Source organism: Lissotriton helveticus, chromosome 9 (genome assembly GCF_964261635.1).
Source record: "Lissotriton helveticus chromosome 9, aLisHel1.1, whole genome shotgun sequence".
NCBI lineage: Eukaryota > Metazoa > Chordata > Amphibia > Caudata > Salamandridae > Lissotriton > Lissotriton helveticus.
Window position 1 is genome coordinate 844,530,153 of NC_136070.1, and position 11,190 is coordinate 844,541,342.

General features: G+C 45.5%; 1 pseudogene; it reads left to right on the forward strand.

Annotated features, from left to right (window-relative positions):
* Nucleotides 1–7,965: 7,965 nt before the first annotated feature.
* Nucleotides 7,966–10,320, forward strand: LOC144783013 (arf-GAP with coiled-coil, ANK repeat and PH domain-containing protein 2 pseudogene; annotated as a pseudogene).
* Nucleotides 10,321–11,190: the final 870 nt, after the last annotated feature.

The window sequence follows — 11,190 nt, forward strand, 5'->3', positions numbered from 1 at the left end:
TTACTCATCGCCACACCCATAAAGACATTCACTCACCCAAACAACTGTTTCCACATACAATCTTAACCACATATACCTACTAAATCAACTATTTACACATATTTGGACAGTCACACACGTCCCACCCAACCACACACACATTCATTCACTATCCCATTCAAATAATCACATAACTAATTAATACCTAATATAGACATTCACATAGCTAGTAACCAACTTATGTAGTAGTTTACACAACAAGAGATAGAGTAATACAGGTATTCACACAGTTTAATCACTGTTCCATATATTTAGTGAGACACTTAAAATTAGTCATTTAGACAATCAATCACAGTGCTACTAAATCCTCCATCGAGACACTTATACAGCCACTGATTCTTCAATGCAGATTGGTGTATATATAATACATATTTAAATAACAAACCAAACCACATTCACTGGATGATGTCATCAGTGATGTCATTTGAGATGGCATCAGTGATGTCATCAGTGATGTCACTGACCATGTCATGAATGATGTAATATGTGACATCATCAGCAGTGGATTGCGGGCGCACAAGGTATTTTTACTACAACTAACTATAACGGGGGAATTTCAATGGTTTTATTCGAATGAAATGTCTAGCTAACTATAACACCCCTTAAACCTAAGGTTTTTTCAGTGAATTTCCAAGGTTTTTCAAATGCTAATTCCTAACTATAACATATCTAAAACCTATGTTTTTTTCAGTGAATATATATATATATATATACACACAAACACATATATATATTAAAAACACGTTCCTTGATATGTCTATTGTGGCAAGTAATGACAATAAAATAAGATCATTCTGGTCAATCACAGCGTATTCCTCACTGACCATAAGATCATTAACACAGTGCTACTTTACTCTTCTTACTCACGTTAAAAAAACTCCTATTTGCCACATGAGAGACACATACAGCTTACAGGGGTCAATGTTGTGCCGACTCTGCTTCAGCATACCACAATCAAGTTAGTCTAACACTAAACAAGTAAGTAATCTTGTGAGTATTGCCTCAATGCTTTCTGCAATGGCAGCCTTCTGTTGTCAGTCAGCCACTGTCTCATTCACATGATACAGGCATGACACTGAATATGTAGATTCTTGCATTCTCCTTGTGTTCCAGGCAACACAAGAGAGACCTTGGGAAACCATTTCCCAGAAAAGTACTTTGGGAAATATTTATGAAGGCTTTGTGTCACCATTATGCCACTCAAGGGTGCCCAAGGACGACACAAAATCTAGGTCAAATTTGTTAGGTCACACAAGGCCTCCTCGCGTGGCCCTGCATGTCTTGATAAATCTAGAGTAATGCAGCACAAATCGCTGCATTGCATTTCTCCGACCCAGGGACGCATTCCAAGATTGGAGCATGAGTGTTCCCATACATCCACCCACTGGTTTTGGTGCATTCCCAGATTTACCCACAATGGTAAAACTAGTAATGCATCAAAATGGTCCACCTTAGTGTGGGTGCAAAGCAATACAAATTGATGCATAGTCTTACAAGTGTATTTACTAATATTGCAAAAGGTGTATTTTACTGGAAAGGTGGCATTTTCTCCACTATAAAACTCTTCTGCTCTGCTTTGTGTTGCTTTGCATCAAGAGGTGTTACTAGGGTGGATCGAGTTTGGGCTTTGTGTTGAAATCTAATTACTCCTTCAAACAGGTTCTACAAGGAGAAATGTGTGATATGTATTTATTCCTCAAAGAAACACTCATTGCTTATGTGCTTCAGTGCACAGCTCACATCCAATGTGTGTGATACGTCTGAATGTGTCCAGGACTAGTAATTTGTACTGGAAGGATATTCTTCCAGTTCAAATCTCATCCCATCCTGGACAGTGCACTCCATGATGCCAGGCTATGCATTGAGCAAGGCAGCCTGTCTGTGTGCCAGCAGAGGGGATGACAGCAGTAGCAGGTTATACTTAGTAGATATGATCCAGTACTTTGCTTTTTCCCCTTGGCACAGAGCAGCATAGCAGACTTGGTTGCTGCACTGTGTTGCATGAATAATTCGTAAATCTACTCCTAAGTTTTTCTCAACCATAGCTATTTTTTCCATAATGCTGCTATTTATTTCCTTATTGCACATATAATCCTTACTGCTAAGAAGGTGTGTAACTAAACTCCTAATAAAAAATAGGAAGCACTTTGGATGTTTGTTAAATGTTGGAGAGAGAGTTCTCTAATGGGTGTTTTGTTGACAAGGAAACATGAATCTGGTTACATTTGCAGACATCAGTAAATTGTGAGCTGGATTGCTCTCACATTCCTTTAGAATGAAATCAATTTTATTAGCAGAGTACATAGCATGAAAATACATTGCATTGTTGCCTACAACCCTACAGACCAGCTACATCACAATCAGAAAAGAAAGGCAGGCCTGTGGATCAGAGGCTATCTATTTAGTTAGTTGACACAGCATGCCGCCTACAACCCATTCAGGTCCGGCCGCGTTTGCTAAAAGGAGACAAAAAACAGTCCTGGCTCTACGAATTGTAAATAGGATAAAAACCTGATGCGCTATTAGCATGCATGTGGCAATGAACCAAGAACCTGTCTTGGAAGGCTGGAGGCTATAGAGTCTGCCTTTTAATAGAAGGAATGAAAAACCCAAAACAAACAAGAACACAATCTAAATTGATAATCCCAATACCTATCCCCCCACCCCCACCCCTCCCCTCTCCAGGTGAGCAAGAAACAAGAAAAAAAGTGCACTTTTACGTAAGGGTACGATTCGATGCAATAGTTATCGGTATCATGAGGACCCAGGGAACCCATGAGTGCGCTAGCCATCCTCATGCCCTTTGGGAATCAATTTCAGAACGCGGAGAAAGAGGGGACAGGACAATTAAAGGAACTCTGTGGATAGCATTGAGATAAAGTGGGCCCAGATCTTGGTGTAGTCAGATTTGTTCCCTAGAGTGGCCATAGACAGCCTCTCCATGCCCAAAAGATAGCACCATTGATGCAGAAATTGGGTATGTTCTGGAATCCTGTCTATCCTCCATCCCGCCAAAAGTACCCAGTGTGCAGCATTCAGCTCCAGTGCAATCTGCCTGCCTTTGGTAGAGCACAAGGGGAAGGTCAGCGCATTGGGCCATCCCAGGATAGTATAAGCAGGTAGTCTAGGGATGGTGGTGTCAAAGGCCTTATCAATTTCATCGAGAATCTTTTCCCAATATCTCGTGAGCTTTGGGCAGTTCCACAGCAAATGAAAGAGGGTACCAGGGCTACCACAGCCGAGCCAGCAGAGGCCATCGCATTGAGAGTTCCACTTGGTTAGGTGAGCCTGGGTGTGATACCAGTAAGATACAATTTTAAATGCAGTTTCCATGTGGCCCATGGAGTGTGCAGTGTGGTGGGTCCTGTACAGGACATCCTCCCATTCTTTGTCTGATAGGGTGCAACCCATTTCCAGCTCCCACCATCTCTGTCCTGCGGTTCAAGCCCTCTTGGCGCCCTGAGTGAAGAACAAGTATATTTCAGAGATGAGTTTGCTGTCGTCTTTTTTTAAGAAGTGCCACTTTTCAAACTGCAGCAACCATGGGACGCATTGGGGAGGCCAGTCACCCAGTGCAACATTTGTGTATGTAGGAAGAGGTCTGGTCCTGCAAGGCCATAATCCTCCTGGAGCTGCTTGAAGGGATTATGACCCTGGAGGGTGAACAGATGCCCCAAGCGCTTACCCCCGCCCTCCAACCGTTGCGTGCCCGCCCCTTTATCCATCCTGGTCAGGAAATCAGGGTTTAAAAAGATTGGAGACATGGGAGAGGGAAAAGTTGTAAGATTAGCCAGCATAGACACTCTGTCCCAAGTTAGCATAGTGGGCCGAGTGACTGGCGAGGAGTATAGTCCCCGGAATGCGATGACCTAGGTAACCAGGCCTCCCTCCAGATATTGTGGCCTTCAACCATCTGGTCCATGAAAGCCTAGCATTTCTCTGTCATGGGACGGTTCCATCCCACGAGGTAGCGCAGCAGCGAGTGATGTTGGGCAAGGCAAGGCTGCCCTCCTTCTTAGGGCACTGCATCAGAGTCCTCTGCAGCCTAGGAGAAATCAGGCCCCAAATACCACATTCAATCTCAGTTTGTATGTGCAAGAGCGAGTTCAGTGGGGGCTGTAAGGGAAGCGTTTGAAAGAGATACAAGGCCCTGGGTAAAACATTAATTTTAACCGCAGCCAGCCTCCCAAGCCATGACAGGGGCGCCTCCATTGGGCTGGGTCTTTTCAGATGCGAGAGAGCAGGGTAATATAGTTCACTTCCGCCGTCTTGGCCAGAATTTTGTGAAGAATCAGCCCTAGGTATGTTATACCATCCGTCAACCAGTCAAAATCAAATTGGGCACGCATGGCATCTACTGGCATTTGTTATGCAGTCTGATTCAGTACTTGAGACTTCAGTAAATTTATTTTCAATCCAGAAACCTGGCTAAAGACCTGCAGGTCTGCCACGATCGCTGACATGGAAGTCAAGAGACTTGCTACTGAGAAAATGATGTAGTCAGTGTAGAGGCTAATTAAATGGTGGTCAGCCCCGAATGGGACACCCTGCACCTATGGATTGTCCCGGAGCATCTGAGCAAAGGGTAAAGAGCAAGGAGGGAGAGGGCAGCCCTGTCTGTTCCCCCTCCCCACCACGAAGTCGCACAAGAGTATTACATTTACCCTGACTGCAGCAGATGGAGAGCTGTAGATGCTTGCCACCCATTTGCGAAACCTGACACCCAAACCGAAGCGCTCCAGAGTGGCAAACAAATACGGCCAATGCACGCAGTCAAAGGCTTTCTCAGCATCAACCGCCATTAGTAAAGACTCCTCCTTAGAATGGTGTACCTTGTCAATTAAGTGGTAGAGCCTTTTGGTGTTGTCTTCCCACTGCTTCGTGTGTACAACGGCTCAGGAACAGGTGAGGCCGGGTGCCACCGCAGCAGACTGTCTGTGACTCAGAAGTGGAAGTTGCCGTCGAATGTCTTCTGGGACCTACACGTGAGTCGTGCGCTCCGGGACACCACAAGCCTCGAGCGGGTTGCTTCCAGGAGATGTAGGCACCGTGGGCCCTGATGCAGCAATAGGCGGACCGAAGGGCACACGCTCCTCACCATGTGACTTCGGGCGCTGCAGTGCGATGATCGAGCCCCTCCAACAGTGGGGTGCTGAGCCTGTTGCACGTTGCAGGGTCACTTTACGCTGTATGCCTCACTGCAGGCCCGGGGACAGTTGTGCGCACGTGCGGGCTAGGGATCGTAGGGCGCAGCCGCGATAAATTTGCTGGGACCCGCAGGTGTGGAATGCAGCAGAATGCCCCCCAGAACCCCCACATGCAGGTGGAGCAGGCCGGCAGCCTCTGCTGCAGCGCAGTCAGACCTCGGGACAGCCCCAGCTCCTCACCACCACCAGGCCCCGGGGCCGTTTGTCTGTCCGCTGGTGAGCGGGTATGTCGTCGCTCGGTTCCCAGCCTGGAGCGCCACGGGAACTTGTCACTTTCGGTGGGGGCCCGGGTGTCAGATAAGCTTCGGTAAGCTCTGTCAGCCCGCGTAGGAGCGGAGCTCAAAGAGAACACGTCCGCTCACTCCGCCACCCCTGCACATTCCTTTAAACACTTATTACTTTGTCAAAACATTGCAGCCATCAAGTCACAGGCTTTGCTCATTTTACCACTTGTATGTTAATTAAAGGAGAAAACAGCTAAGGGGTCAATTACAAAGACTGGCAGTCTGGCGTAGTGGCGTGGCAGTGGTGGTCCACCCACCACTGCACCGGCGATCTGAGCCCCTCATTATGACTTAGGTGGTCGTACTTCCATGGGACTGCTGCTGCCGCCAGGGAACCGACATTCCCTGGTGGTGTTGTGGCAGTCCTGAGGCTACAATGTGTTTGGCTGGACTGCTGTGGTCCCGCCAAGCATATGACGAGTTTCTTCTCTGCCACGGTTTTCATTGCGGCTACACCAACATGCCTCACGCTATGTGGATGTACACAAGGGGGCACAACATATGCCCCCCTGTGTGCATTCACAACAGTTCCTGCACAGTCCATGTTGTGCAAGAACTGTTTTTTGGAGTTCCCATTGCAGTGCCCATTTTTAGAGGCACCACTGTGGGAATGACAAAAATTGACCTTCCACACAGGAGAAAACTCCTAATCTGGGATGCGGACCGACCATGCTTCTGGTGCAGTGTGGTGGTGGAGTATCGCCAACTCGTGCTGGGCCAAAAGTCGTAATCGGGCCCTAAGGACTCTATTATGAGTCTGGTGGTCCACGGACTGCCAGAGTCGGGCTGTGGCAGTGGCGTTCTTCTGACTGCCCTTCTACAATTAGGGCGGTCGGACTTCCATTGCTCTGCCGCAGCCGCCAGGGAACCACCGTTCTCTTGTGGTGTTGTGGCTGTCAGGAACCACGATATGCTTGGTATGAATGCGGCAGTCACACCAAGCATATTACTAGTTTCCTTTCTGCCCCGGTTTTCACTGTAGTTCCTCCTCCATGAAAACTATGGCTGAGAGGAAACAAAGGGGGCCCTACAGGTCCCTCTTGTGCCTCTGTGCCCTGGGTGCATGCAGTGGGGCACAACACGTGCCCCCTGTAAGCATGCAGTTCAGTTTCTGCATGGCATGGACTTTATAGTCCATGCCATGAAGGAACTGTTTTTGGCGTTGCCATTGTAGTGCCCACTTTTAGGGTACCGCCATGGGAACATCCCAAAAAAGCCAGACAGGCAGGAGAAATACTTGTAATCTGGCAGGTGGCCTGACCGCGGGTTTGGCAATGCGGCAATGGGGCGGACTCGGTGCTGCACCGCCGAACTTGTAATCAGGCCCTAAAACATCACCTTAAAATAATGTTGCTCATCCGTATTTGATTATATACCTTATTTTCTATAAAATTTCCAGTGCAAGAGAGAAATGTATAACACAGATAGTTGAAGAACGGATAATGTTGAATGAAATAAGTATTCAGATGAAGAACACAATTCGTTTTTTTAATTGTTGACCATGTAACACCAGTTGTATGACAAATAGGTGTAGCTCCATGCAGCTAGATTCAGAGATACGGATGGCAAAACATTTCGTTTTGCAAATTCATTGGCTCTGGAAGAAGATAAAATTAAGATGTGTGCTTATGTGTTACTTTGACTTTAATGTGATGTATTTTTGGTGATGTGTTCGTCTATTCTGCTGTTCCTGGTGTATGAAACGTGGCCATGGACCCATACCTTCTGACTGCAAACCACAATTACTCTTAATGGTTTCTCTTTCCAAGGCCCCCGGATGGAGCATGTGTGAAAGAAAAAAAACATGTCCCTAAAGTAAAAACTGTCAATCAAGAGCTGTATTGATCTATTGATTTTCGGACATTATAAACATCTTGTTTTACAGAATCCAAAACCCGAATTAAGGCATCTATGAGGTGTTAAATAATCTGTAACACATGCAATAGTATACTAGTTTAGCAGACAGGTATCCCTTATTGACAAAGACGCTGGGGAGCAGGAGTATCTGTCGTTGCAGAAACCTTCCTCTAAAATCGACCTTTGTGACCAAACAATAAAAAAACACAGGTTTGCCTATGTACAGAAAAATAACTAAAGACCACTACCTCCAATGATGATTTGCCTTGTTGCTGAAAATGCAAATACATTGGTGGAACCCTGCCGAGGAAGACATTCTGATTCTATATTTTGTGTCTATGACGCTCGGACTCTTGCATTGTTGTCCGTTGTCTATGTCTGTGTGCGTGGCTGGGAGTCTGGTGTGTCTGGCAGCAGGGACAGTGTTCAGAAGTGGAGGAAGCGCCGAGAGCTGGGCGGCGGTGAGGCAGGCTAAAGTGTGACGGATTTCAACTGCTCTGCTCAGATCCCCGTATCTTGCTGCTGCCTCCTTATTCCTGCCCTCACCTTGATCGCCCGGGAGGGGCCGAGGCAACAGCATGACGGTGACCGTTGATCTCGAGGAGGAGTGCTTGAAGGACACTCCCCGTTTCAGAGCCGCTTTGAAGGAAGTTGAAGGTTATGTGACAGAACTGGAAGTGAAACTTGATAAGCTTGTGACGTTATGTAGTGGCATGATTGATGCAGGCAAGGCCTTTTGTGCTGCCAGCAAGCAATTTATGAATGGCATTCGGGACCTCGCACAGTATTCAAGCAAGGATGTGGTGATTGAGTCTAGCTTGACGAAGTTTTCGGACGGCCTCCAAGAAATAATCAATTATCACACAATCCTGTTTGACCAAGCTCAGAGATCCATTAAAACACAGCTCCAGATTTTTATTAGGGATGATATTAGAAAATTCAAAGATGCAAAGAAGCAGTTTGATAAGGTCAGTGAAGAAAAAGAAAACGCACTGGTTAAAAACGCCCGAGTTCAAAGAACAAAACTGCACAAGGTAGAGGAGGCAACAAACAACTTAATTGCAACACGAAAACGCTTCCGGCACATAGCTTTGGACAACGTCCTCCAAATCAATGTTCTTCAGTCAAAGCAGAGGTCTGAAATTTTAAAATCGATGTTATCCTTCATGTACGCGCATCTAGGCTTCTTCCACCTGGGCTACGATCTCTTCAGTGAACTTGAACCGCTCATGAAAGAGATTGGTTCACAGTTGGATCGGCATGTTGTGGATGCAGCAAAGGAGAAGAGTGACATGGAACAAAAGCACTCCACTATTCAGCAAAAGGATTTCACTGACGATGATCTCAGACTTGAAGACAATGTTGATGCGGCTAATGGCATTGTAATGGAAGGATACCTCTTTAAAAGGGCCAGTAATGCCTTTAAAACTTGGAACAGAAGCTGGTTCTCAATAGAAGCCAACCAACTGGTGTATCAGAAAAAAATTAAGGATAGCCCCACAGTGGTTGTCGAAGATTTACGGCTCTGCACAGTTAAACACTGTGAAGACATAGAAAGACGTTTCTGCTTTGAAATAGTCTCACCAACAAAGAGCTGTATGCTACAGGCGGACTCAGAAAAGCTGCGACAGGCATGGATTAAAGCTGTCCAAACGAACATTGCTACAGCATTTAGAGAAAAGAGTGATGAGACAGAGAAGCTGGATGAGAAATCTTCACCTTCCACAGGAAGTCTGGACTCCGGAAGCGAGGTGAAAGAGGAATTATTTGAAGGTGAAAGTGCATTACAGCTGATTCAGTGTATGGCTGGAAACTCTTTCTGCTGCGATTGTGGTCAGGCGGATCCGCAATGGGCCAGCATCAACCTTGGAATCTTCCTGTGCATTGAGTGTGCTGGGATACACAGGAGTCTTGGTGTGCACTTTTCAAAAGTAAGGTCACTAACTTTAGATACATGGGAGCCTGAATTACTAATGCTGATGTGTGAACTGGGAAATCAAGTTATTAATGGAATATATGAAGCTAAATTGAAAACCCTTGGAGTGAAGAAGCCAGACAAGGAAAGTCCAAGACTGGAAAAGGAGGAATATATCATAGCAAAGTACGTGGAAAAGAGGTTTGTGAATCAGGACTGCGTTGCTTTACACCCTCTTGATGGACAGAAATGGCCTTATTCCGAGTGCAAGAACGAGTACCCCAGTATTTCTGAGAAGTCACTGGCATCACAGGATAACTTCTCAACATCTTCCAGAAGTTCAGTGGAAAGCAATGGCAGTGGACTCAACTTCAGTTCAGAGGGCAGGCGAGAACTTCTTGCATCTACTGTCTCCTCAAACAGTTTGTATGAACAGGTCCTAGAGGTCGAGAAGCGAGATTCTTCAGTATTTCAGGATTCAGAAAAGTTTCATCCAGGGCTGCACCTTTATCGAGCTGCGTTTGAGAAAAGCCTTCCTGATATGGCAGAAGCATTGGCACATGGTGCAGATGTTAACTGGGTGAATGCAGAGGAAAACAATGCAACACCACTCATTCAGGCTGTGCATGGAGGTTCTTTGGTCACTTGTGAGTTCCTGTTGCAGAATGGCGCCAATGTTAATCACATGGATCTGTATGGCAGAGGACCCCTGCATCATGCAACTGTTTTAGGGCACACTTGGCAAGTCTGCTTATTTCTAAAACATTGGGCAAATCAGCACGCCATAGACGAAGAAGGAAAAGACCCCTTGACTATTGCAGTTGAAGCTGCAAATGCTGACATTGTAACACTGTTGCAAGAGGCAAGAATGAATGAGGAGATGCGGGAATCTGAAGGACTGTATGGACAGCCAGGTGACGAGACCTACCAGGACATATTCCTTGATTTTTCACACATGGCATCCAATAATCCTGAGAAATTAAACTGTTTCCAGACGTCCGATACACCAAAGTCTTGAGTGATGTGGAGGAGAAAAGTGTACCCTTGTCCTTACCCACATCTGGTGCTTCCGGAGTAAAGTGCCTGGTCCCTGGCTCATTGCCTGACTTGGGAACATTAGTTTAAGTACTGAACAATCTGGGACCTCCTACAGCATTTGATTGACACAATGAATCTAGGGCTTTTATATGCAGAAAGACACCACAGTGCACCAGAAATTATAAATACCTTAGCTGCCAGTCTAGCAAAGTACTCCTTTGCTTTAAATGTATCAAGTTTCCACATGTTCTGACTTTCCATGTATTTCACCTTATGGTACCTCGGGGGAAGGATAAACAGATTTGAAGGCTTCTCATTGTAAATCCTAAGTGATGCAGATGCCATGCTACATAGTGTACGTCAATTCTGGCGACCGGTTTCCATGTAAAACAACACCAGTACATGTTCTAAAATTGGTTACACTTTCATTCTAGATGGCAGCTTTTGAATATCTAATTGTAGTTTTCATGTCCTAGTCAACAATGACGAGTTTGCCATTTCAATTTCGTACCTTCAAAAATGGAGATATCAGTTTTTAAAGATACATTTGGCACTTGGTTAAATGGGCACCATGTAGCATTCTCGTTTATGAAGTTAAATTTTAAATTCTTTAATATTGTGAACGGTATGCAAAGTACGAGGTATTCAGAATCCTTGCTAGCACCTTACTTGGATATAATGAAGGTAATTCTTGGAACCAAATCAGGAAATTGCTAGGTGCATGTGTATCCAAATAGTGCAAATTCAATTGAGTAACTTATCAGGTGCACATAAGTTCCAGTACATCTGTACAGTTCTCACACAGTGGGGTTATTGTAACGTAGTCGATTTTTCCCAAAACATTGCACTC